General features: G+C 44.3%; 1 long non-coding RNA gene across 1 annotated transcript; it reads right to left on the minus strand.

Annotated features, from left to right (window-relative positions):
• Positions 1 to 827: 827 nt before the first annotated feature.
• Positions 828 to 12,076, minus strand: LOC135371078 (uncharacterized). The gene is made up of 3 exons (XR_010415502.1): positions 12,011 to 12,076; positions 5,932 to 5,980; positions 828 to 944 (listed from the first exon to the last, which is right to left on the minus strand). It is a non-coding gene; the product is annotated as an uncharacterized LOC135371078 (long non-coding RNA).
• Between the last annotated feature and the right edge of the window lie 5,690 nt (positions 12,077 to 17,766).

Below are 17,766 nucleotides of genomic sequence, written 5' to 3' on the forward strand. Positions count from 1 at the left end.
AGGTGGGAGGCACTCCTGAATTTATTCACAGGTATATTTGTTGTCAGCATCGCTTGCCTGGATAGAGTACAGCAGATGTAAAAAAAATGTTGTGACATGCATTGAAATGTTGTAGGAAAACATCACATACTGCTAAAATATAGCATTTAGAAAGTCAGGTGATGTAGTAAAGTAACAAAAAACTGGTTTGGAAGTATAGATGTTGCTGAAAGCTTAGATTAGCTGCGGCCAGTCTTGCAAGAACCTTCCTTATATTATACTACATATTTACTCGGCTGGTACGATACATACTGCAGTAAATGCAGCAGGCGGTATAACACATACGTATAGCAGAGGCCATATCAACTTCTAACCTTTCAGAGACATTCATATGCTTCACATATGGTGGTGTCTCTGCCATGCTGAACTTTGCTCATAAGCATGTTTCACGGGTGAAAAAAAATCCCATCTATGTGCTCAAAAATGTATTGTGTCACTTGCAGTGGCGGACGTGTAGTGTTCGTCATAAACTTATTTGGAATAGTTGGACTTGTCTCAAACGCTTACGCCGCTGAGCTGTAAAAGTAAAAATGACTCGCATTCGATATGTTAAGGCAGCATCTTAACGGAAGGTGTTTCGTGACATGCGGAAAGCGAGTTTTGGAGCAACTCTCCTCATCATGGATGGGGGTTAAATATTGTGGGAATCGATGTTCTGAGGCTGGAACACATAGAAAGGACACATGCGTACAAAGTCTCATGTGCCTCAGAAGTGCGAGGGAGATCGTAAGACAAGCCTTCATCGTCAATGTAGTTTTTATTTTTAACCATTTTCAGTTTTTATGGCAGCCATTTTTTAGTACTTTATTCATACCACTTGCACTTACTTAACCAGATATTTTTCGAAAGTACAGTGCCAGATGCCGTCCCACATCCATGTTCGGCACTGCTTTATATAAACACCGCTGAAAAACAGAAAAAAAAATTAATGAGGCACAAACAGATAGGATAGCACACAAGCTGGCAAGCTTGCAGACAAGGTGAGTGACGACTGAAGCCCGAGCAGCGGGACAAAACCAACAATAGCTATTTTGTTGTTGTTGATGAGTGATGATTTGGGTATTTTTGGCGCATTGACAACTATGGTCATAACGTGCCGGTGCAATGATTAGAATGGACTTGTTAAAAGAAAACACCATGTTGAGTCAAAACATCTCATGAATTCATAAAACCCATCATTCTAAAACTACAAAATGTTTTACGAGTTCAGATGTCCTTCAACAAATTAAATTCTGCGCAAAAGGGGAAGATAGCTTCGTCACCCAACAAGAGAGCCGCAGTGCAGTGATAAAGGTATTTGTAAAACGCACTGAAATTATTTTGACGACGTTTGTTACGAGTAAATGTAAAATGGACAGAGGATCGCTACAATGAGTACATTCAGATGGTTCCTCCACTCGAAGCAGGCACCGGTCGGCCTAAATTTTAAGGCGGATTCTTAGGCGTTATTGTACCAGACACTGCGGCCGGCCGTATAGGTACTAGGTGCAACACTGAATATTGGGCTTTGCTCTCTGCACTTTATTTTCCGTCTGCCGTTCCCAAAATTCTTGCCATTTTAGGTTGACGGCTTTATTCACGGCTTACCTATGACCCTCATAGGGCATTCCAAAGGGAGTGATGTCAGCAGAAAGGGTCGCTGCAGCAACAGCCCGATCTGCACTCTCGTTACCATGTATACCAGTGTGACTTGCAGTGTTGTGCGTAGCGGCGTTACTTGTAGCGGCACTACTGTAATCGCTACATTTTTCAGTAGCGGAGGTGTAACTCCGCTACATCTGTTATTTGTAGGACAAAGTAATTTCCGCTACAATTTTGAGTAGCGGAACAGCCTCCGCTACCGCTACTTTTGAGGGAGAAACTAAAATAAATTAGACGCTAGAGTACGTCTAGTGAACTCGCTGTCAGATCATGTAAGTCAGATCAGCAAGTCGAGTCGCGTCGTCGTTCAGCCCTGAATCTCGCTGGCGTATATACGGCACGTATTCATAAGCCATCGGCGAGAAAGTAGCGCAAGGGTAATTGCGCCACATTTTTTGGTAGCTGTAGCGGTATCGCGCCACATTCGTAGATTTGTAGCGCCGCTAGTATCGCGCTACTTTTAAATAGGGTAGCGGGTAGCGGTATTTCGATACCTAAATTGAGTAGCGGGCACAACACTGGTGACTTGGCACCCAACAGAACTCCATGTGGTAATACCTGTTGAGCACCACGCTAGCCAAATATGGTGCTCCTTGTACCAGTTTTTTTTCGCTGTTTTGTGTACATTACATATGGCCTGCAGACTGGAGGGAGAAAGGTTGTATATATTATGGAGGATTTTAGATGAGTTTGTAATATGAAATTTAAAGCTAAGATCACTGCGTAAACCGCTGCTGCAAATACTGATGCCACATTCTTCAGCCAAAGAGATTGTGTACATGTACCTGAGGCCGTAGCACATGGTACTGCAGTACTGGAGTTTGAGCCGTCCGTATATATGTTTCTATGTGTCCTGTAAAGCTTGGTTTGGTATCTTTAAATTCCTGCTGCAATACTTGCATAGGGGTTTCACGCATGTCATATTTAATAATGGGCAATTGTACTCTGGTGGAGACTGCCACAGAAGAATCCCCGCAGGAGAACTTTCGGCTTTGAGGGCATACATTGCCCCAAGGTAAAGTCGACGCCTTTCTAGAGACCACTCTTTAGCTTGGGCGTAAAAGGCTTTCAACCGGAGAGGCTCTGAGAGCACCTAATATCAGCCACAGCCCTTGATTGTGTACCGAATGACGACCTGAACAGTGCACAATGCTCACATAATTGAGTGTTGAGTGGATTGTTTGTAGTGTATACCGTGTGCAGCGTTTTCCTATCTGCTCCCCAAGACCTGTGTGCCAAAACTTTTATTAAATTTAGAGATTTCATACACTTAAGCTTCAAGCGTTTTACGTGAGGCAGAAATGTGAGCTTTTTGTCGAATATGATACCAAGAAATTTGTGTACAAACTGAACAAGAAGACCGTGGGTATCGAGTTTTATGGTCGGTGGCGGAAACACTGCCCTAACTCTAGAGAACTGGACGGGGACTGTCCTCTCTGGTGAAACTTTAAACACGTTGTTCAAGAAAAGGCCAAGAGACAGGTTCGACGCTTACTCATAACTTTTATCTCGTCAGTGTACCAATGGCATCCCCAGACAACACAACCAATCGTAAAGTTCCACGCTTTATAAAGCACACACACTTTCCCATCATCGTTCTTGTCTTCTACGAATCCGATTAAAAAAAGACGAAATCAATCCGCAACGCCCGGTCTTGGAAAACCATTTCACCAGTCTACTGACTGCTAGGTGCACTTGTCGCTCAACTATTATTCGGGTTGTGGAGCTACAAGGTAACCGAATATCATCCACATACAAAATGTACTTTATGGATGGTTGGACGGCAATAGGTACAGAATTGATCTTGAGCAGAAGTAGTGTGACGCTCAAAACAGACCCCTGTGGCACGCTATGCTCTTGCAAAGATGGGCATGACAGAGTTGTTCCAAATGTTCTGTCTCCGAGGAAATCCGCAATACGTATAAGAAGACAAAGCAGTGGAGACCTAACCGTATACCATGCCACAAAATAATATCCTAGGCTTTTCCTAGATCGAAAAATCAGACAGACAGTGGCATTTTTGCACAAATGCCTCACGGGTGGTCCCCTGTAGACGTATCAAACGATCCATCGTCGAACGTCCGGATCGAAAACAACATGCAACATAGCTAGACATTGGCTCCCTTCCAGGAAATGGACCAGCCAGTCATTAACCATTCTCTCTAACGTGTTGCCAAGGCAGCTCGTAAGAACTACGGGTCTGTAACTGCTTGGATTTGAAGCATCCTTTCTAGGTTTCAGGAACGGAATAACTGTAGCCGTTTTCCAGATTCCGACTAATAATGGACTAATAGACACGTGCTGGGTACCGTACCATACGTGTCTACTAATCGGAAGAAACATTGGCAGGATCTGTAGATTTCAAACCCGCTGATTCCAGACAAGTATGGGCTTGTACAGGATCGTGCACGTCAGCCAATCTCTCTTGACGATTCCAAAGACTCCCCGTGGAATGCCATGGACGCGAGAAGTGGGAGCCTCTCTTTCGGCGTACTCGAATAGGGGGTAGAGACACCCGGAGCGTCCAATAAACAGCGAAAATAGATCTACAGTGCTACGTTCCTTGCTCACTGATACCCCTTCCGGCCTTCTGCTGATGCGATGCACAGCTAAGACATATTGGCTTAGTTTGTAACTATAGTAACATTGGAAGGGGCAACTGCAGCTGTGAGGACTTCTCCTCTTAAACGCGAATGGAATGGAAAATATTCGAATTCGTTGCTAACGTTATACGAGTTGTTCACTATGAGGAGGGCTGCATGGCGCTATTGTGTCTCCATTAAAACACTACACTTCGCGCAAATAACCTCCGATACCTATTATGTGCATGTTGCCCTAATGTTGCCCTAATGTTGCACTAATCAAAAAGCATGATACTAGTTATAAAAATAGTACACTTTCTCCTAAGGGGTGCAATTTTCCAACATAGTAAGTCCGTCTTTGGCTACCGAGCCCACGCTTTGGAGGCCGTCCTGTCGGCGCTGAGCAGAAAGGATGTCCACACAGCAAATGTCATCCACACGGGCGCTTGTCGTCTGCTTTCACGTATCGCAGTGACGCGAGAGAGAAAAAAAAGGTTGGGGTCTCACGCTCCTGGTGCGCGAGTGACGCTTGTAGCGAGTTCAGTGAGTGCTGACCCAAAACATTCGCACTCCGGGGTGCCTACTTAAGAACCAGTTGGTGTCTAATAAGTCACCCCTTGTCTGTGGGCGCTGAAGACATTGCTTCTTGTGCTGCTGATGTTGATTGGGTACACTCTAAGAAAAAAAGGAGTAAAACGGGGAGTAATTGCAGCTTCTACTCCCCTTGATTGCAGTTACTCCCCATTTTAGTCCCCTAACCCGATATTTAGTCCCGACATTTACTCCCCAGGGCTGCAAATTGTCACTGAACTTCGCGAATGGTCTCCGGAATGCAACAGCCTACGTATAAATGTGCCCTGGGTCAATTTCAACGGCATAAGGCTGTACAACCCAGGCAACGTAGCAATTTTCCAGCCACACAGAGTAAGAAACAGTTAGCGCAACTTTCTTCGCAAATTGTGCCCTATGTATTGCGCAAGATTTTATATCACTCGATATATCACGGTTGACGGTTTGCTTCAAAGTATTTTCATGCATGCACACGAATTATGTACCCGGGATTCTTACAACACCTCGTCAAATGCAGTCTCCGCTCTGTGACATTCATTTACTCCCGTGCATTTACTCCCGTGCATTTACTCCCGAAAGGGACTATTTTTGTGGCAATGCATTTAGTCCCCGAAAGGAGTAAAAGTACTCATTTTTTTTCTTAGAGTGTATTTATGGAACACAAACTGCCCACATTTCCAGTAAATTACAGGCAATATTTCATAGAGACCCCAATCACCGTCATCTCAACAGTATCGTCACACTGATCATGATGTGGAGATGCGATCTAGACCTGTTGGTGCTGATTCACTTTTGTTGTCCTTGGCCAACGACAGAATGACGCACAGAGCAAGATGAATGCCCCACTATGAACAATGTTTATTTGCACTCGCACATGCAATCTTCGTTTGCTTCTAGCATTCGTGCGCCCGCTCCCCTCTGATCTGTCATTTGTGTCGTCTACCTCTCGAAGAACTAAACTACAATGCTTTGCTGGATTACATTTCTTAATTGGCACGCAGGGAAAACTTGGCAGCATCACTCATTACTACACGCTGTCCATTAAACGTAAAAATCTTCGCTGCATTGACACAGTTGTTATTCGCTGTACTTACTGCACCTTCTACAAGCAGATTCCTGTCATGTTCATCGAATTCCGCAGCTGTCGTCTGTAACAAAAAATCTGTGGGCAATTACTTCATGTTATGCGCAGACACAGATCCATTGGGTATGCAGGAATCAAACTATAGCACAGCCAACGGCGGAGCGACTCGGCGTTTTGGTCTCTCATTTCTGTGGGATATCGATAAGATGAACTTCTCCGATTTACATTAGAAGCCGACCGTCATATGCGTAGAAGCAGAAGACAGCAAAAACGTGTTGCTTCACTGTACTAGCTCTACGACTTCCACAGACCTTGCATGGACCATGCATCATTCGTGCTGCCTTGGGTTGGATAGATGCTCGTCCGTTGAGTTTGAGTAACTTTACGACTGCGCATGGATTATGCAACCGGGACCAGCGTTTGGACATTTGAATTGACTACTTGGACACATTGACTGCACACAAACTATCTCGAATGTCACGACCCATGTGCAATGTTTGTAGGTCTTTCCATCTTTATCATTCCTGCACACACACGTACATGTGCAAGCACTAAACAGGACCCGTATACAGAATATTGAACTTGGCCCTGCTTCTATACTTTTTGCATGAGCTAGATATACCAGTATATGCACCTGGCAAATGAAACTCAGTTGAGCATATTGCAATCTACTGACCGTCGCAGGAGTTTACGGAACGCATACTCCACATGTGCCACTGGATTGGCCAATGGAAAATGGTCCTTTCTCTCACTCTCACGCGTCTCCTGTCATTTCCCGTCAGACGTGACATTTTGTCGTCATTATTGTGTCTCTCGTGTCAGAAAGTATGTTTCGACATGCGTGAGAAAAAACAATTCCCTCCCAGCTCGTACAACATTAACCTGTTTTGCGACGTTGATACGAACTACGATTTTAATTGTGAGCACGTTCGTGTCTACCTCACATGATCATGTTCAAACGGCCACTGGTGTTGCAGTCGGGAAAAAAAGCGTGCCCCCTCACGCTCTAATGTCGTGTATGATGGCCAGTCATCTAGTATCGTTCTCGGGCTCTCACTAGACGTCGTGGGAGCAGCTTTGTATGCAGGGTGTCCCAGAAAACATGTCATTGAATTATACTAAAGAACTATATCACCTAGAGTAATGCGTTGAACGACATTCGTTCTTACTGGGTTTTTGTCCCCCCCCCCCGCCCTGATGTGAATGTCGTGTAATTATGTAAATTTTTGCGAGCTTAAGTCGGGATTAAGTCGTATATATATATATATATACAGGGTGTCCCAGAAAACGTGTCATTGAATTATAATGAAAAAAACTACACCACTTAGAGTCATGCGGTCGATGGCATTTGTTCTTACTGGGTTTTTGCCACCTCCTCATGTGAATGTCGTGTAACGTAAGTTTAATTATGTAAATTTTTGCGAGCTTAAGTCGGAAATTTGCCTAGTAAAGGTCACTTTTTTACCCCACCAATGTGAAGAGCGTGTTTAATTTAGTCAAATTAATGATAATTGACAGGGATATTCAGGAACTATCCCATCGGAAAAAATAGCCGAACATCATGCTCTACGGAGGTCGCACAGAATAGCGCACGATGAATTTTTCAGCGCAATCTTTGTCAGTCCGACGAAAGGATGTTGGAAACCCAGCCCTCCCCGACATCGCAGAAAGAGATAAAGCAGGCACGGCTTATCACGTCCGACTTTCGCTGGGATAATGCTTTCCCTCTCCTAATTTTAGGAGCTGTTACTTTTGCTACTATCACTTTGTGAGCTGGCTTCGGAACCTCCTTTCGTCGCACTGAGAGCGATTGCGCTCAAAAACTCATCGCGCGTTTGGTCCGATGCTCCGAAAAGCATGATATTCGGCTATTTTATCCGATGGGATAGCTCGTGAATATCACTGTGAATTATTATGAATTTGAGTGAATTCGGAACTCTCTTCATATTGGTGGGGTAAAAAAGTTACGTTTACTTGGCAAATTTTCGAGTTCAGTTCGCAAATATTTACATAATTAAACTTGAAGTACATGACATTCACATTACGAGGTGGCGAAAACCTAACAAGAACAAATGCTCTTGACCGCATGATTCTAGGTGGCGTAGTTTTTTTATTATAATTCAATGACACGTTTTCTGGGACACCCTGTATATATATATATATATACAGGGTGTCCACGCTAAGTGTGAACAGATTTTTAAAAATATATCAATCACTTTTTTTGAGATGAAATCAATTGCAATATAGCATATGCTGAAGGGCACTCCCTAGGGGGGCATTAACAGACTCCTAAGGCAATGTCTTAATTAACTTTCAATAATTAACTTTTTAATGATAAAAGCTACGAAGTTGCTCCAATGAGAACATCTGATCTCTGCGGTCACCAGATACCAAAACCGTTTTCAGAACAAAAATCCGTTCGGTAGATCGTCCGCAAAAAATTCGTGAAGGAACGCCATTTTTTTCTTTATTTGGTTTATTGGCGCATCTTCAAAGAAGCGGCTTTCCTTTACCCCCAGTGTGAGAGCGTGAAAGAGCACAGTGCCGCCTCATGCGTCGAAGATTAGCTTTTACTTGCGGAAACAAAACAAAAACACAAATCTATCGGATGACTCTATCGCGACTGCCCTTATCTTGGGCTGCATTTTCTGTTTTCTTTTAATCTTTTTCCAGGTCGCAAGAGGCGATTTTGTGCTCTTTCATCCTCTCATATTGGGGGCGAAGGAAAGACGCGTCTCTAGAGATGCGCAATGAATAAAATAAAGAAAAAAATGGCGTTCCTTCACGAATTTTTTGCGGACGATCTATCGAACGGATTTTTGTTCTAAAAACAGCTTTGGTATCTGGTGACCGAAGAGATCAGATGTTCTCATTGGAGCAACTTCGTAGCTTTTATAATTAAAAAGTTAATTATTGAAAGTTAATTAAGACATTGCCTTAGGAGTCTGTTAATGCCCCCCTAGGAAGTGCCCTTCATCATATGCTATATTGCAATTGATTTCATGTCGGAAAAAGTGATTGATATATTTTTAAAAAGTCTGTTCACACTTAGCGTGGACACCCTGCATATACAGGGTGGGTGCAGATAAAGTAGCCCCACATTTTTGCATTTTTGTCCGGTGTTGCATGCTTAGCGCATGAACTTCCGGTGGCGGACACATTTATCAGATAAAAACTAGCAAAAAATTTTGGTACCCAACTCAAAGTAACAAAAAGTTATCAATGCAAAGGTTGCACTCCGTGCATCCCGATTTTCCTATGCAGAAGTCAGTATGGCGGTCATGGCACAGTTGCCAGATCTCGTTTTGTTTGTGTGTCGGTGGCACCCCTAGCGGTAGGGTGATGCTACTGTGCTACACTGCAATTTCCCATTGGAAATACACGGAGCGAAGTTAACGTTGCTAACGATTTTATTGCGCAGAGTTTGGTTACTACGATTCTTTTCTCGATTTGCTACTGCATAAACGCGCTGTCCTGCGCCGCCGGAAGTTTGTACGGTATGCAGGGAACGCGCTATGTGCGAAAATGTGGGACTACTCTATCTGCGCACTCTCTCTCCCTCTCTCTCTCTCTCTCTCTATATATATATATATATATATATAAGTTAAAAAAAAAGACGCGGGAACAGCTGTTATGGAAGTTCAGTGGCACTGTCGAAACGTCGACGCCTTGCCCATTTTACTTTTTAACGTCTCCCTATGTAATAAACTAGTGTTTGTAACTTCCCTAAAATCTGTTTCGCGTCTTCTTCTTTTTTTTATGAACTTCTGTAAAACTTCTTGGCCGTTTGATAATCCTTTTACCTATATACAGGGTGTTCAAAATTAAGCTTTCACTAGCACTTTATAAATAGGCGAACAAAAGGAAAACTGGTGCTATTTTTCTGTTCCTCGAGTAAGAAACAGGTGATACATAATTAGCAGCACCTGTTTTTTACACAAGTAGCGTAAAGTTATCATCCGGCTTCCTGTCATCGCTGTGTTTGCGTAACGCTCGTGAAAGCTTAATTTTGAACACCCTGTATATTCCGGATTCAAGAGCGGTAGGGATTGTGAAATGAATGTATCTTTTTTAATACATCAATTCAATCCGGCCCTAAACGAACAACCGGGATCGCTGTCCACTGTAAAGATCATGAAGAAATAATAACGCCTGCAACACCATAGGAAGCTACACACGTTTACGCGACGCAAACCAGTCTTTTCCACACAAATGCTTCTTAGGGAAAGCCCCCCGCCCCCCCAAATCACCCACCCACGTGCGAGACACACTCGACAGGACCCCGCACACAGAATTTATGACCTCCCTTCGGCATCCTCAACGCACTGTCATTTCCCTTCCCCCAAGCTGTCGAAGCACACGAAAGTGAGTGTTTCCAACTGTTTGACCAGCTCATTATATCTTTTCACTTTGAAAAGAAAGGTCCACCGTTCGAAACGTCTTGCCTATGTAATTTCACAAAGAATTAAGTGATGTCATCTCAAGGTATTCCTAGTGGTGCTCTGTGCGAACTTATTCTGTTTATTAATACGGCGCCGTCTGAATCATCAAGACACTCGAGAATGTGTATACAGGGTGTCCTCCTGGGGAGTGCCCTTCAGCATGTGCAAAAGTGCAATTGATTTAATCTCCGAAAAAGTGATAGATATGTGTTTTTTTTTTAATATGGTCACATTTAGCTGGCCACACCCTGTATATACATATATGTTGATCGGATCATCACGTGAGATGAAACGTGGTTGTTCCATTTCACTCCTGAGTCTAAACGCGCATCAGAACAGTGGAAGCATCCGGGGTCGCCAGCTTCCAAGAAGCTGCGAAGCACCCCGTCTGCGGGTAAGGTCATGACCACGGTTTTCAGGGACAAGGCTGGCGTTGTTCATGTTGATTTTCTGCCTAACGGTACCCCCTTCAATGCTGTATATTACTGCCAGGTTCTCAGGGATGTGCATAAGGCGCTGAAGCCAGAGCGGCCGGGCCTCATCACCAAAGTAATCCTCCTCCTACAGGACGATGCACGCCCCCATACCGCGTACCTCACGACATGCACCTTACAGGAACTTGGCTGGGAGTTGCTGCCACATCTCCCTTACAGTCCAGAACTCGCCCCCCAGTGATTTCCATCTCTGCTGGCCACTGAAGGCGATCCTTGGAGTCTGCCACGGCAGCTGCGACGACGAGGTCAAGAATGCGGTTCGACCATGGCTGCTACGTGCCGGTAAGGATTTCTATGCTTCTGGCATCCAAGCTCTCGTGAAACGCTGGGACGAGTGCATTAGTGCAGCTGGAGATTATGTTGAAAAACAAAACTAATTTCTCGCCTGTAAGTTCATTTTACCTTTGTAAAAAAAACGAAAAGTCCCGTTTTGACTTGAACGCCCCTCCCATATGTAAGAAACACTTACGCAGCACCTGGTGCAATGCATCACCACGGAGTACATTATTACCTGTCCCTTGCTTTCCCTAAAAACAGTGGTCGCTGCATGCCAAGGTACAAGAAACAGAAGATGACACTACAGAAATACAGTTAAGAGGTGGGGACCCGATACTCACCGAGTTTGTTAAGTAAAGACTGATCATGCACTCTGCGTACTGCGTGATAAAATCAACTGTCACAATATGGTCCAACAAAAAGGAAAAAATAAACACTATTGAGCTGCGAAGTAGTGCAGCATGGACGAAAACCGAGAAAAGGCGGACACAAGACTAGCCCTAATGCTGTGACTACGCTCTGCATGCCCCTCTCTCAGTTTTTATGGTAGTGTCCCAGGGCTTATACTTCTAATTTCTGCTCCTCCTAACATTTTTTTTTCGTGATAAAGCTGACCGCACATTGTCTCCACACATATATACTTTATATATCTTCTCCACACACATATACTTTGTATATCTTTTCTTCTCAACGTTTTTTTTTACGAAGCATCGTGTCTATTTTGATACTTCATGAGCCGTGTTACCTTTCACTTCACCTCATTCATCAAGCCATTCGGCTTTTTACTCTGAGTTCCATTTCCGTTTCTTTTAAAATGAACAAATAGAAATTGAAATTGACTTATCCTTCCGAATCATTCCAGTTTTAAACAGCAGCTGTTACCTTTGGGATATCCTCTCCAACCTTCTCGACGCAGAGATAACCGTTGTCACATGCAAAATCTATCAGCTGGAAAATAAAGAAGCGCACTGATTTATGTCATACACACACAGTTCTATATTCACCGGTTATTCCAACGACGGAACAAGACAAAGAGCAACTCCTCTAAGGCGCTCCCCTCCTTGATGAGAGTAATCAATATGAGAGTAATTTCTCACTTTTCGGCCCTCTTACGGCACTAGCATAGGGACCTTTAGCGAGTTGTTTGTGCCCGAAACGAACGATTGATTCTGCCGATTCGAAAAACGAATGGGAAGCGAACTACAGAGACTTTTAACAAATCGGAAAAATCGTTCATCTCCAAATGGATTCCTGATGGACTTGAGTAAGAACTGGACCATTGGTATCTTTCCTAAACATGACATATCGCGGTGCGCTTTCAGGCCTTCCCTTTGCGGAAGGCTGCTCTTCAGGAGGAGTACGCCTGTCACCGTCTTGTCAACGCTCTGCCAAGCACACTCGGGCGCTGTTGGGAGACTTAATCACACGTTGATGAATCACGGTGATATTAGAGGGAGTTTTGCTTTAAAAAAGGTTCATCACCCGTGTGCGAGCCTCTCTAGATCGTTACACCAAACAGGGAACGACACGGGGATGACCATTTTGCGTAGCTCTAATGCGCTTTGCACATACAAGCTTTCTCACACGGTCTACATGCTCTTACGCCACAACTGCTCGCCGATTCGTGTGAAATGCTCTAATGAATACGTCGTTACATCCAACAACTTACAGCAGAATATATGAGCACGTACATCGTCGGCACCAGTAAACATCTCGCAAACCCACTGCTGCTCCGCTACGGTAAACAACAGCCGCCATCTTGCTGCGCGATGTCAATCGGTCGTGCTCGCGGAATAAAACGAAGCGACTCAACGCGAGTGGGTCGTTCGTACGAAACCACGCTCCCCACGACTCCTTCCCTGATTCATAATGCGCATGCGCGACCCTCGCGGTTGTTTCGTTCATGCGAGAGCGACTCAGAAAAGCTCAACAGCAAGAACAACAGCAACAACTTTGTTACGAGATGAATGGGGAGTTTCATAGTCTGGGGCGATACAAGGTATATTTAAACAGGTAGCGTAACTCCCATAGGCCCCTGTGTCTTCAGAATGACGCCATGATAGAGACGGTCAGCGCCATCCATCCGTTGCGCGGACTACTACGATTGTAAATAAATGACGTCAGAGACGACGTCACTAGTATGAATAATAAGTAGTGCATAATTATCCATGGACGTTTACATTGGCCCGGCCCACTTCGCTTGCCTTGTATTCCCTTTTCCGCGCCCAGTCAGCAATACCAGACGAGAACACAGAAAAATAAAGCATATCAGATTTAATGAATCATATCAATTCCAAATACACAGTTATCACAGATTTTGACAACTCCAAACAGAAACGCATCGTGATGACCATAGAGAAATTAGGAAGGCTCACATAAGGCCCATTTCTCACCTAGAGCTATACGTATACCTAGTGATTAGACGTTTGCATTTATTCAGTAAGTGGCCGTTATAGGTCCATTGCAACAAAACACGACATCGTTGGTACACAGTTGGTTCCTGCTAACACTCACACCATCATGGCCGCTCGTCCCATGACGAAATCTTTTTTTCGCGGGCCCAGCAACATGGGATCATTGTATTCATCTGTTCACTCGTGTTAATCTTGGTTTACAGCACGGAGATGTGAACGTCGCTTCCTGTTTAACCCAAAGAGTGTACGAACTCCGTATTACAATGCACGGACACACGGTACGGATACAGAGACGCACGGATAAACAGACCCAACTGTGACACATGCGCAAAGGAGCAGGATACGGAAATGTACTGGAGTGGTAGATGATCTCGTATATGTGCACGAGCGGGCAACAGAAAGCTTTTTCTACATGGAAATTATGAATAACCTATTAGTACACACACAAGCCACGCCCATGTTGTAAAGTTTTTCTGGTTACAACCGTGCCTCTACTGTCAACACCCAGGATCGCTCGCGCCTCTTGCTGGTGGCCTTGCCGATGGGTCTGATTTGGTATTTTCGCTTGTTTTCGCTACCAGTTTAGATATACCTTGGGCGATACTCTACCCCACTGCTGAAACAGCCTATTAAAAATGTCAACGATTTTTAGCTGTACAATGTGTTGTACATTATTTGCCCGTTTTTATTAGATATTGTGTATGCTTTTAACTGCTGACACTTTTAACACTGGTTATACTGTTTAATAGTCACAAAACCTAGTATATTTGAAATCAGCAGTTTTGAACGCAAATTCGTTGCACAAGCCTTTTCCTTCTACAGATTCCGCGAATCCGTCGCTCATGTCATTTCTGATAGAGTAAACGCCGCACTTATGCAACCTCGTACTGCTTTCAAGTACTGCAAATTTGAGACGGAAACTTCGGGAAAAGTCACATTTGCGGATCTCACAGCCTACACTCACCTTATTAAATGTACTGGAATCGGGCGTCTTGTGGAGGTCCTTGACTATTCGGGAACAGACCTTAAATATATGATTCGTAGAACGTCCAATGACCGTTGCCATAAACATCGCTGTCAGAGAAAAGAGAAAGGATCAGAGAATGTATGTCCGCGTCGGTCCAGTTTGCTCTTCACGACTCATAACTGGATAGAGGCTGCAGCTTAAAAAAAAAGTGAGCAAAACAAAAATAACGCAATAAAATACTATCTTGGTGATTACAAAGATGAAGTTGAAGAGGTATATTCCAGGGCTCTTGTTCTATTTTGTTCTGGCTGGGCTACAGTTGGGGGCCACCAAAGTGACTGGAGGGAGGAAATACAGGACGCCTCATGCTAGATTTCGGGCACCGCGGGCTCGTCAAGCCGTTGCAGACACAAGGATACATCCTTGCCTTCATGCGTGTCACCATAACGCGAACAGCTGAGTAGGCAGTACACTTCTTAATGGAGTAATTATATGCAAAAAAGAACTTGCTCTCAAATGTGTCTCAAAGTATGTGTCTCAATTGGTGCAGTTCAAACAGAATCGTTTCACAGAACGCTAGGGCTTGGAAGAGAAGAACAATGAAACAGAGCCTTCCTTGACGGCAACAAATGGGATCCCCAGAAGGCAAAGGTTGGCGGCACCCAATGAGACATCAAGGGGAGCGCGCGCATTCTTATCGTGGGTATGTCAATATGGAACGGTTCTGATCGTAGTGTTCTCAATGTGCGCGGCATGATGCGCACTGTTGCATTTTCAATAACGATTGACTGAATCACACAGCTCACAGCAGCCCAAAGCCGTTCTCCCAATATTCTACTGACGACATTTATTTCACGTTCTTCCAACAGCGAAGCCATTCCGCTTCCCAATGCTGACTATATGTCTTTCACTGAAGAGTGTTCCATGGCATGGCACGCGCAGTATTGAGTAAACACACCGAAGCACGGGCTGAAACTACGTTCTTCGCTTAGCGCCGAAGCAAGCAAGAGTCCGGTATATTTGTGATTGTATAGGTTCGAAACGTGGTTTTGAATTATGATGACAAGTACGAAAATAACGCAGCGTGTAATGCACAGTCGAGTCGCATTAATATGACACTCGCTAGTATGACATCCTCACTTTATGACCACTTTTTTTGGGCACCGTTTGTTCCCAACAGAGGTCCTGTGTAAAGGCCCATCGTTATTATGACACCTCGGTATCCGACTACGACCAACATTTCTGGGGACAAATGCGGAAAACTCGTGTATTCTTCCCCTGTTATTATGACCGTCCACAACAGACCGAGTCCTGCTTCTGACCCAAAAGTCCACTGGTCCTGGGAAAAACGGAAGCGCGGTGAATGCCGATGCCACGACCCCGCTTCTACGGAGTCATCCTCCTGGCCCACAAGTGCTATGTTCAAGGGATTTACGTACGCGCGGTATGTATTCGCCATCGCCCGTGCAAATGAGTCGGCAGTAAGGCAACATATATTGGCAGTTTTTCTAAGCAAACGATTTTAACGGATTTCTTTCGTCGATGAATTGCAAGGTTGTAAAGTGTAGGTAAAATAAAATAAATTGAATTGAAATAGTGTGCCTGCAATATCTGCGTCTTCAGACTTCCTTTATGAGGTGCTTACCTGGAGCATCATCCACGTTGCTCGTTAATATGACAATTCGCTTTATGGCCGAAATTCGCGGGAACGACCTCGGTCATGTTAACGACGGTTCACTATAATTTGAAGTGAACTTGTTCCCTCTCTCTCTCTCTTCCTTCCGTTCTCTTTTATTTATTTACAGTTACAGTCACGGTTTACGGTTACAGTCACTACATAAGCTTACGCTACAGTATCGACATTGAACTACGTACAGGAGCACGGCTGCCATCTTGTTGCTCGGGGCTCAGCCACGTGACCCCGTATCGTTTCGTTTTCTCCGGAGCGAGCAGCCTGTGTTGTCGGCGCGGCCTCTGGATATGAAACTCTCCTACGCGTTAGTATTTCTTTGAGAAAGATGCGCCTTGCTTTTAATGAACCCTTATTTTCAAACAATTTACAAGAATGAAACATATAATTGAACAAGATTTCGTGTGCATGCTGCTGGAGTATAGCATCCACACAAAATCTTGTTCAAGTAAATTCGCGATGTTTCGTTCCGAGTAAATTGTTTGCATCCGTTACGCATTAAAATCAGCAGTGCGCTGCATTTTTATTCTTTCGCTTATCTTTCCTTATTGTCAATGTAGAATACCTCAGTGCAAGAGGCTGTAACAGCGAACATCGTACACGGCTGACGCCGTGAAAGCACCTGCGATGAACCGAATTTCAGTGTAAATAGGCCTTCAGCAAAATAAACATTCCACTTCTCAAACAGGTAAACATAAACGTACGGAGAATGTGTGTGTTTGTGTGTATGTGGGGGGGATATGTTTATTGAGAGAAACACAGGAGACTGGGAGTGGGATTTTGTGTGTATTGTTTGCCTCCCCCCCCCCCCCACACACACCCTTATGTGTTCCAGACTCTGAACAACCATCACAAAGCTTTTGCACTTTTTTTGTGTGTGCAAATTAGCATTACTTCTTAGTTTCAATATAGGGGGTTTTAAGGAAGTGCTATTTCTTTACTCAGATGCATGAGGGTTTTCAATCATTCGCAGTGCTGCCTCTTGTGTAAACAAGTGAGATGGCCCTGAAAAGGGCCTTTTCTTTTGTTTGCGGTGGAACCATACTTCAGGATGATGACTTCATTTTATGTTGGCTGCGAGCACTCGCATTGCTACGCTCTTGCTGCCACATTTTGATGATGTATTCTTCGGCTTGTTGTTGATCTTCCTGAGTGCAATCCGCATCCTCAGGGTCAGAAATTTATCAACAAGTTTCTTTCCGATATTGTGACACGTGGGATATTGTTGATGCGCGGATTGCAAGACGGCCTGGGTGAGAGCAGGCACTGAAAGGCTCAATACCATGTGTTCTTGCTGGCGGAATATCGTATCTTCATGTTGCAGCAAACTGAATACTCTTTTGGATGGTCGGCAGAGTGGATTTCGTTCACCGGGTCCGCAATAAGGCTTGAATCCCAGAAGGTCGTCATTGTCCACAACTAAATCTTCGTTTAAGAAGGTCTTGCATGCGTCGCACAGCTTATAGCAAGAAGCAACACTTCTTGAAACATACCCCGCCACATAGCATAGTGACTGAGCTTCTACGTCGTCCATCTGTGTCGGATCATCAAGTTCAGAGGTAATGAG

Source organism: Ornithodoros turicata, chromosome 1 (genome assembly GCF_037126465.1).
Source record: "Ornithodoros turicata isolate Travis chromosome 1, ASM3712646v1, whole genome shotgun sequence".
In the NCBI taxonomy this organism is placed as follows: Eukaryota; Metazoa; Arthropoda; class Arachnida; order Ixodida; family Argasidae; genus Ornithodoros; species Ornithodoros turicata.